The sequence below is a fragment of the Hemicordylus capensis genome, chromosome 3, assembly GCF_027244095.1.
Source record: "Hemicordylus capensis ecotype Gifberg chromosome 3, rHemCap1.1.pri, whole genome shotgun sequence".
NCBI lineage: Eukaryota > Metazoa > Chordata > Lepidosauria > Squamata > Cordylidae > Hemicordylus > Hemicordylus capensis.
The window spans coordinates 311133136-311157804 of NC_069659.1; the positions used below are offsets into that span (position 1 = coordinate 311133136).

The 24669-nt window shown below is 41.8% G+C and overlaps 1 protein-coding gene across 1 annotated transcript in view; it reads right to left on the reverse strand.

The window, feature by feature from the left end:
- Positions 1-1459: 1459 nt before the first annotated feature.
- IRS1 (insulin receptor substrate 1) overlaps positions 1460-24669 on the reverse strand; it is a 106566-nt gene continuing 83356 nt past the window's right edge. The window contains exons 3-4 of the transcript XR_008319927.1: positions 5835-5924; positions 1460-1650 (exon numbers count right to left, since the gene is read on the reverse strand). The gene's annotated coding sequence lies outside the window, so the exon portion shown is untranslated. The remainder of the gene's footprint in view (positions 1651-5834; positions 5925-24669) is intronic.

Below are 24669 nucleotides of genomic sequence, written 5' to 3' on the forward strand. Positions count from 1 at the left end.
CTAACACTAGAAGAACAAAGAGGGGAGGAGCCCAGCACTTTTATCCATGACCCTAAAAAAACTCCAGTGGCCACTATGGGACATTGCAGCTGAGAGCTGATGCTGCCAGGATCCTAGCTCCAACAAAAGGAACCTTCCGGTGGGGAAGAAATCAAGACAACAGTGAAATAAGTCATGACATTTGCATTGTCAGCACTTCCCCATTTTAATGAGGTGGGCCAGTAAATGTCACCCAAACCAGTCCATTATTTGAAGGGGAGAAAAGAGGGCTTATTCATGGTGTGGAGAATGTTGATAGAGAAAATGTTTTCTTCCTCTCCCATAACACTAAATCAGGGATGAACAACTGAGGCCGTCTTGCAGCCGTTGGACTACAACTCCCATCATTCCTGACTATGGCCAATGTGGCTGGAGATAATGGAAGTTGTAGTCCAAAAGCAGCTTGTGGGCTGGTGTTGTGCAGCCCTGCACTAGAAACCAATTGCCAAGAGATTCAGGATAGACAAAAGAAAGTACTTCACACTGCACAGAATTAGTTTATGGAATTCGCTGCCACAAGATGTGGTGATAGCCATTAGCTGAGATAGTTTTAAAAGTGGGTCCAATAGATTCATGGAAGAGATGAATTAATGGCTATTAATGGCTACTAGTCTTTATTGCCATTTGGTAGGTGCAGAGGCAGGGTGCCTCTGAATATCACTTACTGTGAAGCAACGTTGGGAAAGAGCTGTTTGCCTACATGTGCCCTTCTGGACTCCGGTTCATAATTCATATTGGAGGCTCCTCAGTAATGAAAGCATGGGATAGCAAATATATTTTAAACAGTTCTAGAGTAGCACAGCATTTATTGATCAGTGAGCAAATGCAAGAAATCTCTTCTTATGAAAATAAATAGTTTCAGCTATTGCTGGAATTGGTTTGTTTGTTTCAGGAAAACTGCATAGTAAATCTCAGAAGAGCAAGACTACACAGATGACACCTCTTCCGGAAATCTTACATTTGCCCTCATCACTGTTTGGCTTAAGTATCCTATAAATAGGACATGTGCAGTGTTTTTCCTTTCAGCCTCATAACTATAAACTAACTGCTGATTGGCTTTGGGGGCCCTAAAGAGAATTCTCTAGGGAATCATGTAACCATATTTGACAGAAGCTTGCAAGTGGATTAATTTCAAATCAGGCTCAGTTGGCACGTTTAAATATATATGTCTTAAGCCTATTTGTAACAGGTTCATCTCCCTGCGCATTAGAAATCAAGAGTCTGACTAGCTCCACTTCTACAATTATTTTAGTTACAGTTCAGCTAGCATCTATTTTTAGCAGCAAATTGTTTCCCCAAGACAAATTTGTCTGTTCATTAACACTGGAGAGTTCCACTGGAAGAATACATTGTGAGGTTCTCTTTTATTACTTACCTAGGCCCATAAGAAAAAAAAAAAATATTTCAAAAGTGATGGAAATATGTTGCTTAATTCATCTTTATTTATTATTTAATAGTTGTTATATTTTTGAATCAGGGGTGAGATCAATGCACAAAATTTAAATTAATGTCCTTTAACTTTTCCAGTCCATGGCAAGTGTTCAATACTTCCAAAAGGAAATATGAGATACCACCGAAACACTTCCCAGGTTCAGATTGACACCAAAGGCTCTGCAATGTAAATATGAAATAGTCAGAATACAGGCCAGAGGGTTGTAAAAAGATCACCCAGGGATAATCAAGGAATATGCCATTCATCAGGCTTTCTAGCATTGCTCCCTATGTTAATGACAAGGAGCAGAGATGGCCCAGGACATTTTGAAACGGGTAGAAAGAAATCCAAGAAGTCTATCATCATTGCGGTAAACAAATAATCAATAATTAATATGCTACTCTTGAATGGTACTCCAGATTTTGCTGCTCTTGAACAGTACTCTAAATCAGCGTTCCATGTAACAGAGATTTCCTGATGCTGTTGACTACAATTCCCATCATCGCCAGCTAAAGGGCATTGCAGCTGGGTATGATGGGAGTTGTAGAAAGCAACATCTGGAAATCCGTTACAGGGAACACTGCTCCAAATTCTGCTTCCTAAGGTGAGCCATCTCACCCTATCTAGGGCTGGTCCTGAGCAAGGTGCCAGCTGTATTCAAATATGTTCCTGATAGTATCAGTGTCTAACAACTGCTTCTGTCTCTGAAGGGCCAAAGTAAAAGGAGACAGCCGACAGCCTTTAAGAGCTTCCTTGTACATACGTTTTAAAATGATCCTAGACTCCCTTTTATTCCATGTTGTAACAGAAACGCTCCTTTTACTTCCTAATTCCCAGATAAGTGAGCCTCATCTCCCCTTCCCATCTGTGATTAGAACTGTAATCTGAGGACATGCTGTAACTCATGTCTTGACATTTTGTGCTCTGGTCTGCTATTCTAATGAGCATCTGAAACTTACACATTGGCCTTCTACACATGACGTTTTAAATAGATAAAGGTCAGGGAAGTGGAGGCACTGTTTATGGGCTTGGTTACTGAATATAAAGCAAATTACTTACATTATGCAGTGGTTAAAATTTGATTTTCAGTCCTGAAGTTGGTTGGATTTCAATATTGATAGAGATATCTCAACAATAAATTATTTCTGTGTTCTGGCATTACTACACTTCCCACCTGCCTCACAATTTTAGCATCCATTTCAAAAAGCTGGACACAGAAATAAGTTGCTAATCATGAAGCAGGTTCTCCATTATGATCTCCCAGTAAGCAATGGCTAACATCCAAAGAAATGGAGTACTTGCAGAATGAGCAACTTTACACAAGCCCAAGAAATGAGCTTAGTTGCACTCAAAGCAGGGATGGTACTATTGTGCAGAAGTGCCCATTAAAATAAGTGAGGCCTGAAGCTGTTGTGCAAATGCAAGCATACTTGCAGTAGCACAACACGGGTCTTGAGTGCAAACTCCAGATTTAGCCCTGCTAGTTAATGCAACAGTGTTGCACTAGTAAAAATGTCCTTCTATAAGCATTTCATTGCTCCAGGTGACAGCCAATAAGGTGGGATGGGTGACAACCAGATGTGGGATGGGCAGGTGGATGGGGAGGGGAAGGCTATGCAAAAATTACCTTCTCCCAGACAATCTCCATACCCTTTCTGCCACCTCCTGGCCATGTGGCTTGGCCTCACACACGGCAGGAAAAAAGGGGGGGAAATGCATGACAAATAGAGAAAATAAGATGGAGAACACCGTGCAGAAATAGATATTCAAAGGTCACTTAAGTTCCTTCTAGTGGTGACAACACTACTGATACTTGAAAAATGGCCAAAGCTCTGTATAATAAAGAAAGGAGGCAAAACGTATGTATCCATACGACTGGTTCCAGATGCTATATATTGCTGTAAATGTATCAGTCAAAAGTCTAAAAGACTAGAAAAGATACCATTGATATAACCAATAATCCTATACATGCATAAAGCTGAATATTTAAACTTCAATAGTAGATAAATGACTATATCCAACATAAGTATACATATGGGCAATTGCATAAATATGCTACAAATGATGTATATGAGTCCATATGAGATTGAATAAATGTTCCAGCATTGATGGAAATTCCAAATGAACGATGTTGTGTAGATATAGTTGTAAATGTCTAAACATACATGGAGGAAAATATAGCATCACCCACAGGAGGAGTGGAGCTTCTTGCAAAGCTAAGTTGTAAATCCTGAGTCCTGTGAAAAGTTCCTACAAAAGAGGAACAAAAGCTTCTTCCAAAGCTGAATCTTATGAGGAAATCTTCAAAGTTGAATCCTTACAGAAAACTCTTATGGGCTAACCCGGGATTTTCCAGCCCATTTCGGGTATTCCTTCATCAGAAAGCCCAGTTATTCAGTAGTAAGTGCTCTGCTTTTCTAGTAAGATTTAGGAGGAAAAGTTGCTTCCAAAAAGATTGTCAGCTTGGGAGGAAGTTTGAATAACTGGGCTTTCTGATGAAGGAATACCCGAAATGGGCTGGAAAATCCCGGGTTAGCCCATAAGAGTTTTCTGTAAGGATTCAACTTTGAAGATTTCCTCATAAGATTCAGCTTTGGAAGAAGCTTTTGCTCTTCTTTTGTAGGAACTTTTCACAGGACTCAGGATTTACAACTTAGCTTTGCAAGAAGCTCCACTCCTCCTGTGGGTGATGTTATATTTTCCTCCATGTATGTTTAGACATTTACAACTATATCTACACAACATCGTTCATTTGGAATTTCCATCAATGTTGGAACATTTATTCAATCTCATATGGACTCATATACATCATTTGTAGCATATTTATGCAATTGCCCATATGTATACTTATGTTGGATATAGTCATTTATCTGCTATTGAAGTCTAAATATTCAGCTTTATGCATGTATAGGATTATTGGTTATATCAATGGTATCTTTTCTAGTCTTTTAGACTTTTGACTGATACATTTACAGCAATATATAGCATCTGGAACCAGTCGTATGGATACATACGTTTTGCCTCCTTTCTTTATTATACAAAGCTTTGGCCATTTTTCAAGTATCAGTAGTGTTGTCACCACTAGCAGTAACTTAATTGGCCACACACACGGCATCCAGGAGCTGAAAGTCTTTCTGGAGGCCAGGATAATGCATCCCAGCCTCCAGGAATCCCACAATGTACTGTGCAATGAATGTGATGCAATAGGGGATTCTCCCACGAGACAAGCACTCTAGGCACTCAGCTCTGTGACATGGAACGATTGTTAAAGGTGCACTCATGTGCCTAGCAGCCGGGTTATGGAGCTGGGTTTAGTGGTGTGGCGGCATCGGGATCCATGTGGATCCCAGGGGTTCTCACAGGCAGTAAAGCCCAGACTTGGCTGCCCAAGTCTGGGCTTGGCTGCTCATGAGAATAGACTTAATATGGTTTCAGGAAAATCAAAGTTGTTGACTTCATTGTAAATTCTATGTTGAATGTATGTAAATCCATGTTGCTTTGAAGGTTTTGAATGATTTTAGAGTTAATGATTTTAATGCTTAAATTATTTTACTTGTTTAATTGATTTAATGTTTTACATGATTTTCATTGTAAACTGCCCAGAGACGTAAGTTTTGGGCAGTATAAAAATATGTCAGATAAATAAATAATAAATGGAGAACCTATGATTCAAGCCTCACTGAGGAAATGTTGCTCCTACAAATACTCATCAGAACACTCTGCACAACATAGCTGTGTTGGTTCCTCTGGAAGGAGAATACCCTTTTGCAATGAAAAGGGCCACAGGCTTAAAAAGAGCAGAAACCACATCAGCAAGTTCCAGGAACTATATCCAGGAGTACCAGTGGGAAAGGGCACTGCAAGAGACAACTGGATATATGAGTTTGGAGTTCCACCAGGTAAAAGATGTCCTCTACAAGGCAAAGTTACCATTTTGGTTTTATGCCAGCAACAATCATGTCAGATGCAAATTGGAGACATCAGGAGAAGAGTACAGACTTCCCATTCTATAGAGCAACTTCTGAACCTCACAGTCAAAACAGCAGACAGGGAACAAACTTGTGATGGAGCCTTTGTAATCTCCCAGCAATCAAGCCCATCATATACCGCTCCTTCCTTTAGCTCTGTACTTTTCACCAGATATATAGATAAGAACTAGAGGAACTGCAGGGCTGTTAAGTAAATGAAATGGTACAGTTCCTAAGATATTTCACGTTCATTTCCTGGCCATGGTCTCATAGAGGAAAAGGCTGGAAAGAGCTGTACAGATACACCTGAGGCAGTGTGGTGGTGGTGGTATGGCCAATTGGAGGCAATATGCAACTGTTCAGGCAAACCCTAGGGTCATTAGGACAATACTCACCCTTCCATATATACAAGATAGGGAGTTGCATTAGAACTCTGCTTCCTGCTTCCTTCAATGTTGTTTGTTCTGAATCATGTGGCTCTGAATCTGCAAGGAAGAATGAGTCATAAGTATGTACTAATAAATGTGGTGGAGTGTTTAGTGTTCACCTTTGCCTTCACCAATTCAGAGAGGAACTTACCTGTATTTGGAGATGTATGGCTATTTCAGCAGCCTACCTACTTACCACAACTCTCCCATGTGCACAACATTAACAAGAAGTACAAGCTCTGAAGTAAGGGAAGGTATTAAGCCATGTTGCAAGAGGGGAGAGGAAGATACCTGGGGATCATGTACACTTGAATGTTTTGTGCATCTTTGGATGCTTGGGGTGAGGGATAGAATATATTTGGCAGTCCCACTGAGATATGGGATCTGATCCTTTCTTATAGGGATGTGCAAATTGATTTGACTTGAATCTAGGTGATTTGAGCGATTCGAATTTGAATAGAATCACCCGTGAAAAAGGGAAATTTGAATAGAATTGACCCAATTTGAATTTGAATCAATTTGAATTGATTCAACAGTTTTGGCGCCTTTTGAAAACGATTTAGGCACCCTAGTTGATTTTGATGCCTTTTAAAACAGGGTCAAATCAAATTGAATTTGAACTGAATCAACCCTGTTTTGAACCAATTCGATTTGAATAGAATCAGGCAGAATTTGAATCGAATAGCAAAATTCGATTTGTGCACACCCCTACTTTCTTACTTGTGTGGGCTGCCTTGCCCTTTAATTCCCAACTGTAAAAACTGAGTTGGAATCTCTGGTGGGTATTTGTATTTGAAGCCCTGAAACAGGATACCTTATAAGATCCCAAGAAGGAAAGTGTTCTTCACAAAGCCCTTCTCAAAGTGCTCTTTCATCAGTGTCCCTGCCACCAAGTGTGTATGTGTGTGCTCCAAGATATGAAGACAGAATGATGTATGCTATGGGCCTTGGAATATAGAACCACTTATCTGGCTAGGTTTTCTATACCTCTGGTGACATGCTGTGATTGGCTGCAGAGTTAGTTGAAATTCTATCCTCTGCCATGTGGCATGGGGCAAGGCTTGGTGTTGTGTTGCATTGCACTGTATCTGGGTACAATAATGCCTGAAACAGGTTCAGGATCTCCACTGAACCTCTAAGAAGTGGTGAGGGCATGCAAGTTGGAGAAGAGAAGTAGCAGTTGGGGTGCTTCAACCACCTTTTGCTAGCTGCTGTTTTCCCAATCACAGCAAACATATATCTTGATGCCCCACCAGGAGAAAAGCAGCTTGGGCAGTACTCAGCTTCTGGAGAATAGATAGGAAAGCCTTTAATGAAACCCACAAAGCCCATCCTTTGACTCCTCCCAATATGGACATCCACTGCTATAACATTCTAAAATGTTGCACAGAGGTCCAGGAGAAAAGGTAAGGAGCTGCCTCATGGTCCCCTTGTGATCAAAGCACTATGGTGAGGAGGAGTTTAGGATAAAAGTGGAGGGCAAAGGAAGGGTTAAGCACAATCCACAATGTGCCCTTTCCCTCTATACTCCCAGACAGAGGTTTGATGCTGAATGTCTAGTTTGATCATGTCCAATACTATACCTGATATACCACATTTTCCCATAATGCCTCACTTGATGCAGAATTCCTCACTTGATAGTGAGAGAAGCTAATTATGACCTAAACATTTTAAGTAGGGCACACTATGCCTTGGATCCTTTATTCAGTCAAGACTTAACCTCTGCTATATTGAATATCATAGGAACTCTCCCATCTCAGTGAGAAGAAAACATCTTATTATCCTCTAGTCTTTCCTTCCAAAAGCAAACCCTTGATTACAGGGCTGAGGGTTTAGGCAAATACTGCCTGCCAGCCTACCCACTGGCATGAATAACTTAGGGGATTTTGTTAACGTTTCTGGCAATAAGAAGTACTTGTGTAACAAGCCATTAACACAAAGGCATAAGTGAAGACAGAATCACAAAGGGGGGAGGGAAACCCAGTTTACAACCCACCAGAAGCTATAACTTTGGAATGCCTTATAAAAGCACGTCATGTTGTTGTTTCTGTTCTGCTTTCATTTAACTTAACGGTCAAAATAGTTTGCAGGTTTCAAAGGAAAGTTACATTTTTTGAACCCCTGGGGAAAATTGCAGTTTACCTCAAGAGCGAAGGAACCTGCACATTTGAAAGTGTGCCAACACTGACAATTAGATGCCACATTTTATTGAAGGCCCTTCCTCTCCTCCTCTTCTTTCTGAGACTTTTTACCTCATTTCCCCCCCTTTGACCAGACTTCAGTTTGGAAGTCAGTGAATGAATTCCACATGTACTACAGTTTGTACTTTCACAGACTGTTTAAAAGCTGAAGTATCAGATTTCACAGCACTGTGGAGAAACTGGAAGGACTTCAAAGCACTTCTAAAACATCTATTACTTTATTAAACGGGAACAATAGTTTCTCCATAGAAGGTCGGAATGATCCTGCTATTCTCAGCTTGATCTGGGCAACCCACCCATGCCCATTCACACACCCTCAGCAGCACCACAATAATATCAACCATCTTACAGGTCACAGGCAAAAGTAGAAATTTTAATCTGAATTTGCCTCAAACCATCCAAAGGTTCTTGGGCGAAAAATTAATAGGAGGCTGATATTGTTGTATAATATCACTCTAACAACTGTCTTGGATGAATTCCTAAATTAAATTTAGTTTAAGGATTGGAGGAAAGTAGTTCTTTTTATTTTTAAAAAATGGCTGATGTACATTATACTTTGAGGCTGTTCTCACGAGCAGCCAAGCCCAGGCTCAAGCAGCCAAGCATGGACTTGGCTGCCAGTGAGAATTCCTGGAATCCATGCAGATCCCACTGCTGCTGCGCCACCAAACCCAGTGCCGTAGCCTGGTTCTTAGCCAAGGTTAAGGGTGCAAACGCTCATGCTGACACAGAGACAGGTGCCTAGAGTGCCCGTCCCCTTGGGGACTCCCCCAGCGCACTGCACTCAGCACACAGTGCATTGTGGGATTCATGGAGGCCGAGAAAATGAGTTTACCAGTGCAGCCGGGAGCAGTGATGGTTCCTCATCCACGCTGCTCCCGGCAGTGATGGTTGTGTGGAAGTGCAGCTTGCACACTCCCCGGACTGCAAAGGGTCATCTGGGGGGAAGGTTTTCACAATGGAGGTAAGTAAGAAGTGGAGTCCTCCAGGGATCTGTACTGGGACCAATAGAACACAGGAACATAGGAAGCTGCCATATACTGAGTCAGACCATTGGTCTATCTAGCTCACTATTGTCTTCACAGACTGGCAGCGGCTTCTCCAAGGTTGCAGGCAGGAATCTCTCTCAGCCCTATCTTGGAGAAGCGGGGGGGGGGGGGACGGGACTTGAAACCTTCTGCTCTTCCCAGAGCGGCTTCATCCCCTGAGGTGAATATCTCGCAGTGCTCACACATCAAGTCTCCCATTCAGATGCAACCAGGGCAGACCTTGCTTAGCTATGGGGACAAGTCATGCTTGCTACCACAAGACCAGCTCTCCTCCCTTTAACTTGTTCATAAATGATCTAGAAGTTGGGATAAGCAGTGGCGTGGCCAAATTTGCAGATGACACTAAACTATTTAGGATAGTTAAATCCAAAACAGATTGCTAATATTATAATGTCCTTATACAAATCTATGGTGCGGCCATATTTTGAGTACTGCATGCAGTTCTGGTCACAGTATCTTAAGAAGGACATTGTAAAACTGGAAAAAGTGCAGAAGAGGTCAACCAAGGTGATCTGGTCCTGGAGCACCTTCCTTATGAACCAAGGCTACAACATCTGGGGCTTTTTAGACCAGAAAAGAGGTGATTATGGGGAGACATGTTAGAGGCGTATAAAATTATGCATGGAGTAGAGAGAGTGGATAGAGATAATTTTTTCTCCCTTGCACACAGTGCATGAACCAAGTGTCATCCCATGCAACTGAAGACCAGGAAATTTAAAACCAACAAAAGGAAGTGCTTTTTCACACAGTGTGTAATTAATTTATGGAATTCTCTGCCACAGGATGTGGTGGTTAGACAAATTCATGGAGAACAGTTCTATCAATGGCTATTAGTCTGGTGGCTATAGGCCACCACCAGCCTCAGAGGCAAGATGCCTCTAAATACCAGTTGAAGGGGAGCAACAGCAAGAGAAAGGGTATGTCCTCATCCACCTCTTGCCTGTGGGCTTCTCAGGGGCATCTGGTGGGCCACTGTGTGAAACAGGATGCTAGACTGGATGGGCCTTGTGCCTGATCGAGCAAGGCTATTCTTATGTACAGAGGAAAGATACACCAGTGCAGCAAGAGAGCAGCCTAACAAACCTTCTCAACCAACTGCACTGGTGGGATAGGGAAGCTGCAATTTTTGATTTTGATTTTGATTTTTATCTATCTATCTATCTATCTATCTATCTATCTATCTATCTATCTATCTAATTTGTACACTGCTCCAAACTTTCGTCTCTGGGCAGTTAACAATAACATAAAACCAGTTTAAAACATATACAAAAAACTTAAAAACAATTTAAAAGTAAACCAAGATTAAAACCCCAAAATTTTGAGATTAAAACCCCAAAATGTTTTAGAAAGCTGAGAAAGCTTGGGTGAAAAGATGGGTTTTAAGGTGTTTTTTGAAAATTGCCAGAGATGGGAGGATCGTATCTCAGCAGGGAGTGCATTCCACAATCTTGGGGAAGCAACCGAGGATGCACTCCCCTCCCCCAGGAAACCCTTTGTGACACCAGAAAATATGTCCCCAAGGGCTGTGTGACCGTTAGGGTCATATTTTTGGGTGGCACAAAGGGCTTCCTGGGGAAAGGGAGGGTGTCAAAAATTGCTACTTCACTGCATCATGCATTTATCTGGAAAGTTCTGATAGGCTGCTCTCTTAGGACACCAGTGTGTCCTTGCTCTCTATGTCAGTGATAAGTTTGGCAAAATTTGGTTAGGTGTGTTTTTGTCAAATGTGTAAAATTTATATTGTTTTAAAATTCAAATTTGGAAAGTAAATGCCCATATGAGTGTCATGCCTAACCTACTTCACAGGGTTGTTGTGAGGAGAAACATATGTATGTAGTACACCGGCCTGGGCTCCTTGGAGGAAGAGCGGGATATGAATGCAAATAAATAAATACATACATACATACATACATACATACATAAGCAAGCAAACAAGCAAGCAAGCAAGCAAGTAAATAAATGTAACATAGTTAACAGGCTCCAGCTCAGGGTTACAGCCCACATAGCTGTTCTTTTGTGCCTGCCCATGATTTACATAGCTGCTAAGAATAATATCAGCAGAGCTATCAATCAAGACTTCTGTTTTCTGAAGTGAATGAGCTCTGCCATTTTACTGAGCTTCAGGAAAGGTAACTGATAAATAAATATAATTTATTTCTGTATTTTATTATATAAATAGTATCTTAACATGCATCCTGCCTTAAGTGGAGCAGCAGGGAAATGCTTGACTAACAAGCAGGAGGTAGCCGGTTCAAATCCCCACTGGTACTATATCGGGCAGCAGCGATATAGGAAGATGCTGAAAGGCATCATCTCATACTGCACAGGAGGTGGCAATCGTAAACCTCTCCTCTATTCTACCAAAGACAACCACAGAGCTCTGCGGGCGCCAGGAGTCAAAATCGACTTGACGGCACACGTTACCCTCATTTTACCTATCTTAACATGCAAGTTGATTTACAATCTTTTTCTCATTTACAATACCCCTCAGGCATAGGTCATTTTGTACAGTATACTGCCATTCATAAGCAGCTTTGGTCGCCCAGTTTGTATCATTTTTGCATCTCTCACAAACGATACTGAAACCAAATAATTCCACAGCTGCTTGGCATCCATTAGGTAGAAAAAATACTAAATACTTAGCAAAGGCCATCTGAAATTATTAATATTTTTTATTTTCCAAATGATCCCTATAGGGAAATAATGATTTAAGATGGAAATTTGGGCACAGCTCTCCCTACTGGCAGCCCATGTTCATTACACATGTTTGCTCAATTGTAGGTCCTGTTCAGAGCAGCTTCACACATCACGGCAGCAAGTAAGGTTCCACCACCTGCCAGTTCCTGACGAGCAAGCACTCCCAGCAAACCTGCTGATGTCAGGTTCCCCAGCTGCACTTCCCTCCGGGATCCCACATATGCAACCAACTTCAAATCTAGGTTATAAATGTTGGTTTCTCAGAGGGAAGTGTGGCTGGGGAATCCAACACTGGTGGGAGAGGAACCTGCGGCTCACAACAGGAGCGTGCACTTGCCGGGAGCATGGCAGGACCTTACTTGTTGCATTATGTGTGAAGACACCCTTAAAATAGGGCTTTTTAAAAATTCAGTGGTAGAGAAACATGGCATAAGTGTGTGATCTATTCTACTGACAGCAGTGTACTTTATTTCTTCTCAAATAGCATACAGATTGAGACAGAAGTGTAGACTTTGCAGTAATTCCCTCTTCACAGAAAACCCTTGGAAATGTAGTTCTGCACATGAGTAGGTGCTAGGGATCTTTTAAAGCTCTTTACCAAACTACAGCTCCCAAGATTCCTTGGGAAAGCTGTGACAGAGAGAAGTGGTGTAAAACCTATATATATGGTAGACTTCATGGAGTTATTGGGGAGTTACGGAGTTATTGGGTACTGGAGGAGTGGGTGAAAAAATGGCAAATGCGCTTCAGTGTTGGTAAGTGTAAAGTGATGCACATTGGGATGAAAAACCCCAACTTCAAGTATATGCTGATGGGATCCGAGCTTTCGGTGACTGATCAAGAGAGGGATCTTGGAGTTGTAGTGGATGGCTCATTGAAAGTGTCAACTCAGTGTGCGGCAGCTGTGAAAAAGGCCATTTCCATGCTAGGGATCATTAGGAAGGGGATTTAAAATAAAATTGTTAATATTATAATGCCCTTATGGTGTGGCCACACCTGGAATACTGTGTAGAATTCTGGTCACCACATCTAAAAAAGGACATTGTAGAACTGGGAAAGGTGCAGAAGAGGGCAACCAAGATGATCAGGGGCCTAGGGCACCCTTCTTATGAGGCAAGGCTACAACACCTGAGGCTATTTAGTTTAGGGAAAAGGCGACTGCGGGGAGACATGATCGAGGTCTATAAAATCATGCATGGTGTGGAGAAAGTGGATAGAGAGAAATTCTCTCCCTCTCACATAACACTAGAACCAGTGGTCATCCCATGAAATTGATTGCTGGGAAATTTAGGACCAGCAAACAGAAGTATTTTTTCACACAATGCATAATCAACTTGTGGAATTCTCTGCCACAAGATGTGTTGACAGCCAACAACCTGGATGGCTTTAAGAGGGACTTGGATAACTTCATGGAGAAGAGGTCTATCTATGGCTACTACTTAGAGGGCCACTTCCAGCCTCAAAAGCAGGATGCCTCTGAGTACCAGTTGCAGGGGAGTAACAGCAGGAGAGAGGGCATGGCCACAACTCCTGCCTGTGGCTTCCAGCGGCATCTGGTGGGCCACTGTGTGAAACTGGATGCTGGACTGGATGGGTCTTGAGCCCAATCCAGCAGGGCTGTTCTTATGTCTTTTGAAAAAAGGATGCTGCCTAAATTTTGGGAACACTCATATTTTGGGAACTATCAGAGATCATAAAAGTCTCTAAAGACGCATTTCTTCACCTAGACTTTTAACTGATATTGTTTTGATTGTTTTAATGTTGTTTTTAGAATATTGTTTTAAAATTTTAAATTGTGTTTTAAATTTCTTGCTTTTAAATTTTTTGCTTTTGTTTTTAATTAATGTTTTACTTTTAATCTTCTTGGGCGGTGTAAAAATATGATTATAAATAAATAAATAAATAATGATCACATACTTTTATTCATTGTGACTGTCAGTAAAAAATAAATAACACTAGCTTAATCTACTCTTTCAGACAGGTCATGTTTGTAGCATATGTTCCTATTTTCCCAAAAATAAAACTGTTCTGGAAATATTGTCTTGCTAAGTTATGTAGATGCTATTACTCTGAAGTAATAGCATGCTTTCTTGAGATTTTCTCCATAATTTTGTTAACAGGCATCTGATCAAGGTCAAATGACAGCTCACTATTCATTGATCCTGCCTAGCTTTGGACACAGTCCATTCATGATTTACTACTAAAGATATTATAGCAGTAAAGCTATATACTACTGAGTCCTCAAAAGTTATTTGAAAGTTACTGAAGCAGTGGAAGCCAAGATAGCACACTATCAAATGTTTACAGTGAATCATTCCCACAACCTTTCTTAGTTTTTCCCTTGTGCTGATAACTTCATAGAAAGCGTTCACCAGCAGATACCACTCACAGGAATGACCACTGGCAAGAGTTTAAAGTCTTTTAACAAAGGTTTTCATTTAACATCTGACTAGCTCTATTACTTAACAGCAAATCTATTACTAGATAAGCAAGATCCAGTCACAGAATTGCATGGAGGAGCTCTTGCCCCATTTGAATATGTATATAGCTATAACCAGGCCCTGTTATCCTTGTGGATGGTGATCTTTCCAGACCTTGAGTCCTCATCCTCAAGGGTAACAACAGTGCCCTAGAGGTAATGATAGTCAGACCTATCTCTGTCGCCACATAAGGAGAAGTGGTGGGACTCTCCTGGCAGCAAAAGGATAACCTTGGGTGCACAGAAAGCACCTTTTTCATGGAGATGTGCCCCCTAGTCTTTGCTGTGCTTCCTAAAAAAAGTACAGGGATACAGGGAAATTAAAAATTGTAAGCATCTATCTTTGCCCTACTGTGGCTTTAGGAAAAGTATTTCACCAGAAGACTCCGAAAAGGGCACAAATCAGCAGGAAAGGGATGGTGATGCAACTGATGGGCATCTACCAATAAGGATCTGCAAGATGAATACAACTGTCTTTTGTATAGCAAGGAATCTGAGCTGTGCTTGCTGAGACCAAGAAGAAGCATTCTGCCAGAAACGTGAATTATTATTTTATTTTTTATTTTTACATTTATATCCCGCTCTTCCTCCAAGGAGCCCAGAGCTACATAGTTAAGTTTCTCCTCACAACAACCCTGTGAGGTAGGTTAGGAATTAGTGCTGCAAGTGCTGGTAAACGGCAACACGACAATGGGGGTGTTTCAATCATGACATAGTACTCTATGGCCCATTTCATCAAATAAAATCATCACACTGGAAATGCCTTCAGTCTACACTGAAAAATTACTAATATTAAGCCTATTGTGGGTCAACGCACCAACCCCACCATGAACTACTCTAGCAAGGAACTCTTACCTTTAAATAGAAATTGTATAGCGAAGGGAAAGCAATCCCAAACCCAAGTGCATTCTCGAATTTGTTGTTATATTCTGAAGGAAAACATGATTATTTTTATTCTTATTTATTAAGAATAAAATCTTATTTATTTATCTTTCTCTGTGTAAATCTTATTTACACCATCTTATTTATTTATATTTCTCTGTGTAAACCGCCCTGAGCCATTTTTGGAAGGGCAGTATAGAAATCGAATGAATGAATGATTATCAAAGGATTCATCACATTTCCAACATGGTTCATATGATTTTTGAATTTCTGCCAGACTGATCTCACAAAGGGCTATAAACAGGAGGCAGAACACATTTCTTGGCTGCAAGGTTTTAAATTTAACATTAGACAGGATGGCTGCTGAGGCAGGTATAGTATAAAATTGGGAGTTTGTATTCTAATCGACTGGTGCAGTATTAGAAGAATTTCTACCAGCCCTACTCTAAGCCATAGGTCATAGGAATGCAACAAGTGTTTTGAGTTACCTTTCCGACTATCAAAGCTAACCTTAAGTTTAGACTGGTGCACAACAGATGTAAAATCAAGACATTTATGTTATTCAGCCATTTTTTAATAAGGCATCTGGTGAGGTTACTGCCTACTAATAAATATAGTAGTCTGCAAAGAAAGATTTATTCCTGGCTATCCCTGAAAATCCTCCCTTTCTAATCTGAAAATAGTTAAGAGTGCATGAAGGGGGAAATCCCACATACCTGAATGAGACGTGGCTTGGCTTGCCATTTCTTAACTGCTAGCAAGAGGTAGACGTCACAATACACATTTCGAGTGAGAGGCATAGAGTCTTACTGTTTTCAGATTTTCCTTGTAACCAGGCTGTCAACAGACCATGGGTGTACCATACCTGTAATACTATACCCATCCTATACCATAACCATATAACAGATTTCAGTTTTCTATCTCTTTCAGAAGACCTATTCACAATTTTGATGCTGGTATGTGACTCCAAGCTATTTTGATATACATATAGCTAATTGCAGTATTACTGCAGTGGCTGGCTGGTACAGAAGTTCCCAATATCCTGTAGCCCAAGCCTCTGCAAGCAACTGAAATTTGCCACTGATTTCACAATGGAACAAGTCAATTCTCCAACTGCTTTCAGACATCATGTCTATCTCACAGTAAAGCACCAGGGACTGTGATAAATGTTTTTTCAGAGGAACGGCACAGATATCACTAAAGTAACTTCACCCTTTTGAGGTGAAAAAACAAATGAAGATACATCTGCCAATCAACAGTTACCTTATAATATAAGGAAAAGAAATTGCCATATTCCCACACACTACAGGGGACTGGTGGTGAAAGAGCATAGTATGGATATCATATTTTGACAGGGTAAATATGCCAGCTAATTATTGCTTTGTGCCTCCAATTTTCTTTGAGGGAATAAGCTACTTTTACATTACTTTACTTTTGATATATTGTATAAATGACCATATCCATCTAAATGAACATCTGGGAATTGTTTGGATGGCGAAGGGATGAGATCACACTGGACTGATGAATTATACAGGCACTTAAAACACTGATACACAATCCTAAACACATTTTGGTATGAATTAATAAAAGGAAATGACTTGAAAAAACACTTACATTAACTTTTGATCATCTAATAAAATATATTAGCTCTGACTGAAATTTAAAAATAGACAGAACATATAGGCGGGAAGTATTTCAGTCTTCTGCACAGTGTTTTAAGTATTCTCTGAGATATATCTATGGATTGTCCAAAAGATAAATGTAGAAGTGCACTGCTACTTGGTTAACATTATTCAAATTAAAACAGGTGTGGAACAGTATATGCACAATATATAAAATTTAAGAAATGAGAACAGAAAAACAACCTACCTACATGACAGAACATGTTCCGATATTGGTCCAAAGCAACAGTAGTTTAATACTGTCCCATGAAGCATCACACAATAACATGTTTATTTCCTTAATAATGTACAGTAAGTAAAGAGATGTATCAAAATTAACCATTTAAATAACACAATTTTAAAACTGTAATGTTGCATATAAAGGCACAGCAGCACCAATGGAAATTATCCCAACCTTTCTTGGCACAGCGATGTCTGATTGATCATATTATGTACTTAGCTGAAGCATTCCACACAGACATGCAAAATAACTCCTGAGAAGCACTTTCCCACAGGTGACTTTGGAGGTTGGCCAGAACTGCTATGCTTACCATCTGAATGATCACGGTCCAAATTATCTCAGATAAAAATTCATCAAGGATGTCATTAATCAGCACCAATGCTGTCTGAACCTATGCATGCTTATTTGGAAAAAGCTTCCTCTACACATATAGCAGAATGAAGTAGAATGCTGAAGTGACAGAACAGATGGAACCTTTTCAAGTGGCAGGCTTTAATTCATTCTCACATTAAAAGGCTGGACTAAAACATTTGACCTGATGTGTCATTTTGCAGGAAATTGCGGGTTGCCTTTTTAAACATGGGAGAACTTTCAAAAGTAATATCTGTCATCTGTGGACTGACGTGATCATCCATTCAGCTACAATGACAATCTATCACCTGAATATATAGACCAAGCCAGGGCAGCCCTTTCATGAGGCAAGGTAAGGCAGTTGACTTAGGAATCAGATTCAGGGGCGGAGTCACCATTGAGTAGATGGGTTCAAAGAACCTGGGCCGCTGCCCTTCAGGGGCCATGCCTGGCGCCCCAGTCACACACCCCGCATCTGATATCAGATGTGGGGGGGGGCGTGATTTAGCTCAAAATCAGGGCTGTGTGGCCCCATTTTTAAACTAAAAATTGACCACCGCTGCCGATCGAACACAGCTCTGGCCGATCTAACTCCCAAACAGGACCACGCAGCCCCGTTTGGGAACTAAACCACACCCTTGCATCTGATGTCAGATGCAGGGGATGGGGTTAGGGGGCCACAGTGGCAGAACCTGGGCTGCTGTTGGCCTCTGTCCGTCTCTGAGTAGATTATTGGGCACCAGCAAGGTGGCAAGATGCCACTCTGGTCGCCATCAGAACTGGTCTGACCCTTGCAAACTTGGCCAGGAACAACTCTTCTCACACTCCTTGCAAAGCTTGCAAACGGCACAAACTGGGACTGGTGGCAATCTTCCCTCCTCCCTGCCCCCATGCACTTTCAAAGCTTGCCACAGTTAGTTTTGAAAGAAGCCTGACTACCACGAGGGGCATGGGGCAAGGTAGCATTTTGTGCCCTCACCTCAGGCATCACAATCTTGTGGGCTGCCCCTGGAACCAGGCCTAGTTCTATTGAGATGCATATGATTTATTGCCAAGTAATTGTGCATAGCATTGCAGTCTTTCTTAGCAGCAAAAACAAGAAGAAGAAGAAGTTGTGCCCTTTGCTAATCAGCATGGGGAACTTTTCAGTACAGCCTTCACCCACAACTCCTCAAAACTGTGGAGCACTCTTCTGCACCTTGGGGATTCAGAGTTCTGTATTAGATCCTTTTAACCTAGAAATCAAAGGCCTTTGCAGCTACAGTCCCACATGCAGTGGGAGTGGGTTGCTGCAAAATATATTGAAATACTATGTAAAAATGAAGGTCACTACATACAAAATATGTCATTAGCAAAAATAGCTTTACAACATGGAAACAAATTTCCAGATTCTCTGCATCTTTGAGCATTTCCGCCAACCTCCGGCTTCTGGGCAGAGGAACCGCTCCCTCTTCCTAGTCCACCCAGGCTGCATCCCAGCAAGCTACCTTCTGCTCGCATCACCAGACTGTTGGCAAAGCATCAGCACGCTAGTGAAGCTGCAACCACTGGCAGCAATGTTAGAGGGGGCGTGCTCTAACACCTTTTTGGCAGTGTCCACCCATCATTTTTACCCGCTCCTCACAACACTCATACCACTTTCTTCCACAGTTGGGGAGGAATGGTCTTGTGGCCCCCTTCTCCCCCCACCCTTTCTCCACTTGCATTGGTGAAAGATGAACTGCACAAGCAATTCCTCTACTTTTTCTCATATGTTTGCAGAATGTTACTGGCAATGGCCATTTGTGGCACACCCATACCAACCAACTCTCCAGCACATATGACATGAGACACATGCCCCCTCCTTCCCATTTCTCCAGCGACCTCTATTTTTTCCATCCACCTAGATCCCCACCCTTGTCAGTGATTATGAAGGATGGATAGGATGAGATTGCTAAGAAGAGGGCAAGATTACTTAGGATTTGCTTCTTCATATTTTGGTAGTATTGCTCTATTTTTTGTACAAGTTGGCAGGGGAGGGGCAGCCCCTCTCCCTGGGTGCAAGCATGCTTGGTCTCAGCTAAACCGCATGAGAAGAGATTCCTCTTGTGTGATAAGATGGATCCTGCTTCAGGGTGCACCACTATCTCATGAGAGTGCCTGGCCATTAGGGACATGCATGCAGGCTGGAAAGCTTTTCCACCCAGCCTGGTTGACCGTTCCACCAAAGCCCCAGAAAGGGTCCCTGAGCAACATCTCTCACAGCCCCGGCAACTGCCAGGAACTGAAAATATAAGCAGCCCTGGAAAAAGTCTGATCTCCCCGCAATACATCTGCATGCTGTTTTGCTGCTCATGGTCACCTGGCTGGCCAGCAACTGTTCTGATCCACAGGTGTCCCATCTGAGAGTGCCCCATGGTGGCTGGTTTGCATTTGCCACAGCATCAGACTCTCCCAGTACCGATTAGCCTGGAATGCAGAATTCATTCCCGGTCTCTCTTTGTCTGCTCAACCAACCTGGAACCACTCAAACACCCAAAGCAGCCCAGACCACTTTTAAGTACAGAATGGCTGGGTGGGAGGGGGAAGGTGTGGATTATGATTTCTATTGTTAATCAGTGATGCCGGGAGCCCCACAACAGTGCAGGCTCCTATAGTAGGAAGATTTATCTCATAAGAATGCACTCAAATGGAGAGCTGAAACACAGTAGTGTTTGTTTTCTCCAGTGGACTGGCCCTCTCATGAGATTACCCCCACCCCTGGCCACCAAGTTGGCACCAGGACAAGAGTGTATTGGGTCTTCCTCATTGCTTTGCCCAGATCTGCAAGCCTGGTGGCACCATTGGTTACTGTGAACCAATTCCCAGGATCCTTTGCTTGCCTTAATATACATATCTCCTCCTAGGAAGTCAATAAGACCAGCCCCTGCCCATCCGTGGTCCAGCAACCAGTGTCTTCCCATGGGATTCTTGGGCATGTCCCTCGGTCTGGTTCCCCCCGCCCCTCCACACCTTTAGGTACATTAAGGCCAGAGAATGTGACTAGAACTCCATTGATACTAATGCTGATCTAGCCAAAGATATGGGTTTGGGGTGTGCCTGTGTATTTCCTGGAAATGTAGAGAGAGAAAACTGATGGTCTTAAGGATACCATTGTTTACAGTGACTGTGTAGATGTTCTAGAAATACAGCCAACTGATTAAAACAGCAGTGAACTCTGAAAAAGGATCCAGATGATAAAAGGACCTAAGGGCTTTTTGACATGAGCGGTGTTAATAGTGGATATTTTTCCAGATGCTCTCCCCCAGCATGGTACTTTCACTTATAAGACTGGCACATGACAAGCATGTATGCTTATGTTTTCAGCTGTTCACAGGTTTTGGACAAAGTTCCTGTTAAAAGTGAACTTGTGAGCAATGACAATGAGAGTGTTTTTTCATTCTGTAGTGATGACATTTTGGCTGGTGCATTATTTGTTCATTATTTGGCAGTCTATTATTTTCTTGATGCAGCCATACAGCGATTTAATGACTGGCTCAATCCCACAAGTGGTATTCAGTCAGATAGATGCTGTATATCATCTGCACTTCTGACAAAGGAGTGACTGGGGTTGCATTTGCTTCTATATGTAACAAATGTGGATGTACTGCAGGGCTTGGCTGTTAAAAATTGTGCATTCATATGGGACAGTAAAGGGATACAGTAAGTATAGTTAGCAGTTTTCCGTTATAAAGTGGATTTTATTCATCAATTGCATTGTTGCCCAGAAACATTCTTCTCCTGACATGTCAGTTTTGACAGTCACATGTCTGAGAACCCGAGATACAATTTTATTTTTGTCCCTACTCTTCAGCCAAAGCAGTGAATGCTTGCAATCACATTACATGACTGTCATCATTCATCACCATACTGAGTTTTCAAACATTTACAACATGAGGACTGTCAAACAGTCACATGTGAATATTGACAATTGCTACCAAGATAATATGTCGCAGTCATGCCTACCTCTTTCTCAGTCCACTACATGAACGCCCAAATGCAATCCTCCCATACTTCTAATTCATACCTTTAGGATCAACCAAAAGTGTAGAAGGGGCCTAGAACATCTTCCTTATGAGGCAAGGCTTAGTTTAGAAAAAAGATGACTGAGAGGAGACATAAAATCTATAAAATCATGCATGATATGGAGAAAGTTGATAGAAGCAAAAATTTTCTCCCTCACTAATAGCACTAGAACCAGAGGTCATCCCATGAAACTGATTGCCAAGAAATTTAGAAACACCAAAAGGAAGTACTTTTTCCACACAATACATAACCAACCTATGGAATTCTCTGCCACAAGATGTGGTGACAGCCAACAGCCTGGATGACTTTAAGAGGGGTTTAGATAAATTCATGGAGGAAAGGTCTATCCATGGAGAACAGGTCAATCATAAGAAAATAAGAACAGCCCTGCTGGTTCAGGCACAAGGCCCATCTAGTCCAGCATCCTGTTTCACACAGTGGCCCACCAGATGCCTCTGGGAAGCCCACAGGCAAAAGGTATGTGCATGCCTTCTCCTGCTGTTGCTCCCCTACAACTGGTATTGAGAGACATCATGCCTCTGAGGCCCACAGCCATCAGACTAGTAGCCATTGACAGACCTGTTCTCCATGAATCTATCTAAGCCCCTTTTAAAGCCATCCAAGCGGGTGGCCATCACCACATCCCATGGCAAGGAATTCCATAGATTAATTATGGGCTGTGTGAAAAAGTACTTCCACTTGTCAGTCCTAAACTTCCCAACCTTCAGTTTCATGGGGTCACCCCCAGTTCTAGTGTAGTGAGAAGGGGAGACAGATTTCTTTCTGTCTACTCTCACCACTCCATGCATAATTTTATACACCTCGATCATGTCTCTCCTTAGTCGCTTCTTTTCCAAGGTAAAGAGGCCCAGATGCTGTAGCCTGGCCTCATAAGGCAGGTGCTCCAGGCCCCTGATCATTTTGGTTGCCCTCCTGTACACCTTTTATTATTTATTTATTATTATTATTATTATTTCTTGTTTACACAGTCAGACAGGTGTTACTGACTGGTTTGTTTTATCCAGACATCGAGTCCTTCCCAAGGACCGGGGATGCCAGAATTTTGTTGTCAATGTTGTTGCTGTTGTTATAGATATCGTCGCAGAATATAGGCTGTTCCCAGTAAAGCTGCTTTTTGTAATTGGCTGATGGTGATTTCTGTGGCCCCTATGGTGTTGAGGTGCTCTTCAAGGTCTTTTGGAACTGCACCCAGGGCACCAATTACCACTGGGATTACTTTGGTCTTTTTCTGCCAATAATAATAATAATAATAATAATAATAATAATAATAATAATAATTTGATTTGTATACCGCCCTTCCAAAATGGCTCAGGGCGGTTTTCCTTTCTTTTCCACTTTTACAATATACTTCTTAAGATATGGTGACCAAAGCTGTAGGCAGATGCGGCTGCACCATAGATTTGTATAAGGGCATTATAATAGTAGCATTTTTATTTTCAATCTCCCTTCTAATGATTCCTAGAATGGAATTAATTTTTTTCACAGCTGCCACGCACTGAGACCACACTTTCAATCAGCTGTCCACCACAAACCCAAGATCTCTCTCCTGGTCACTGACAGCTCAGATCCCATCCTCGTATATGTGAAGTTGGTGTTTTTTGCCCCAATGTGCATCACTTTACACTTGCTTACACTGAACCACACAATCTGTTGCTCACAATCTGTTGTGGATTTCACTACCCTAAATAGTTTGGTGTCATCTGCAAATCTGGCCATGTCACTGGTCACCCCAACTTCTAGATCATGTATGAACAAGTTAAAGAGCACCGGGCCCAGTAGCGATCCCTGGGGGACCCCACTTCCTACCTACCTCAATTGTGAAAATTGTCCATTTATTCCTACTCTCTATTTCCTGGCCTTCAACTAGTTACCAATCCACACATGAACCTGTCTTTGGTGGCAAACTTTATCAAAAGCTTTTGGAAGTCCAAGTATACTATGTCAACTGGATCACCTTTATCCACATGCCTGTTGACACACTCAAGGAACTCCAAAAGGTTAGTGAGGCAAGACTTTCCCTTGCAGAAGCCATGCTGGTTCTCCTTCAACAAGGCCTGTTCTTCTATATGCTTAACAATTTTGTCCTTAAGTATGCTTTCCATCAATTTACCCGGCACCGAAGTTAAGCTGACCAGACTGTAATTTCCCAGATCCCCCCTGGATCCCTTCTTGAAAATTGGAGTCACATTGGCTACTTTCCAGTCCTCTGGTACAGAGCCTGATTGTAGAGACAAGTTATATATTTTTGCTAGGAGAGCGGCAATTTCACATTTGAGTCCCTTCAGAATTCTTAGGTGGATGCCATCTGGCCCTGGCGATTTGTTAATTTTTAGCTTTTCAAGACAGTTTAGAACATCTTCCCTTGTCATCTCAAATTGGCCCAGTTCTTCAGCTGCTAAACTTGAAAAATTCAATTCTGGTGAGGGTATATGGTCAGTATCCTCCGCCGTGAAGACAGATGCAAAGAACTCATTCAGCATCTCTGCAATCTCTTTATCATCCTTAATAATCCCTTTCACACCCTCATCACCAAAGGGTCCATCCCCCTCCCTGGCAGGTTTTCTACTTCGGATATATTTAAAGAAGTTTTTGTTATTCCCCTTGACACTTCTAGCTATACTTTCCTCAAACTCTCCCTTTGCATCCCTTATTGTGTCCTTGCATTTCTTTTGCCAGGGTTTATGCTGCTTCCTGTTCTCTTCATTTGGGCAGGACTTCCATTTTCTGAAGGAAGTCTTCTTCCCTTTTATAGCTTCCTTGACTCTACTTGTTAGCCACACTGGCATCCTCCTGAATTTGGTGGTACCTTTCCTCCTTCTTGGTATACATTCCAACTGTACTTCTAGTACTGTGGTTTTGAATAAGTTCCATGCTTTGTGGAGTGATCTGACCCTCCTGACTTTCCCTTTCAACTTCCTTCTTACCAGTCCCCTCATTTTTGAGAAGTTTCCTCTTCTGAAGTCCAACGCATCTGTGTTGGATGCCCTTAACAATTCTCCACTTGCACATATGCTGAATTGGATCATACTATGGTCACTGCTACCCAATGGTTCTGCAACTCTGACATCTCGCACCAGGTCCTGGGCACCACACAGGATTAAATCCAAAGTAGTCATCTCTCTGATTGGTTCTGCAACTAATTGTTCTAAGGCACAGTCATTTAGCACATCTAGAAA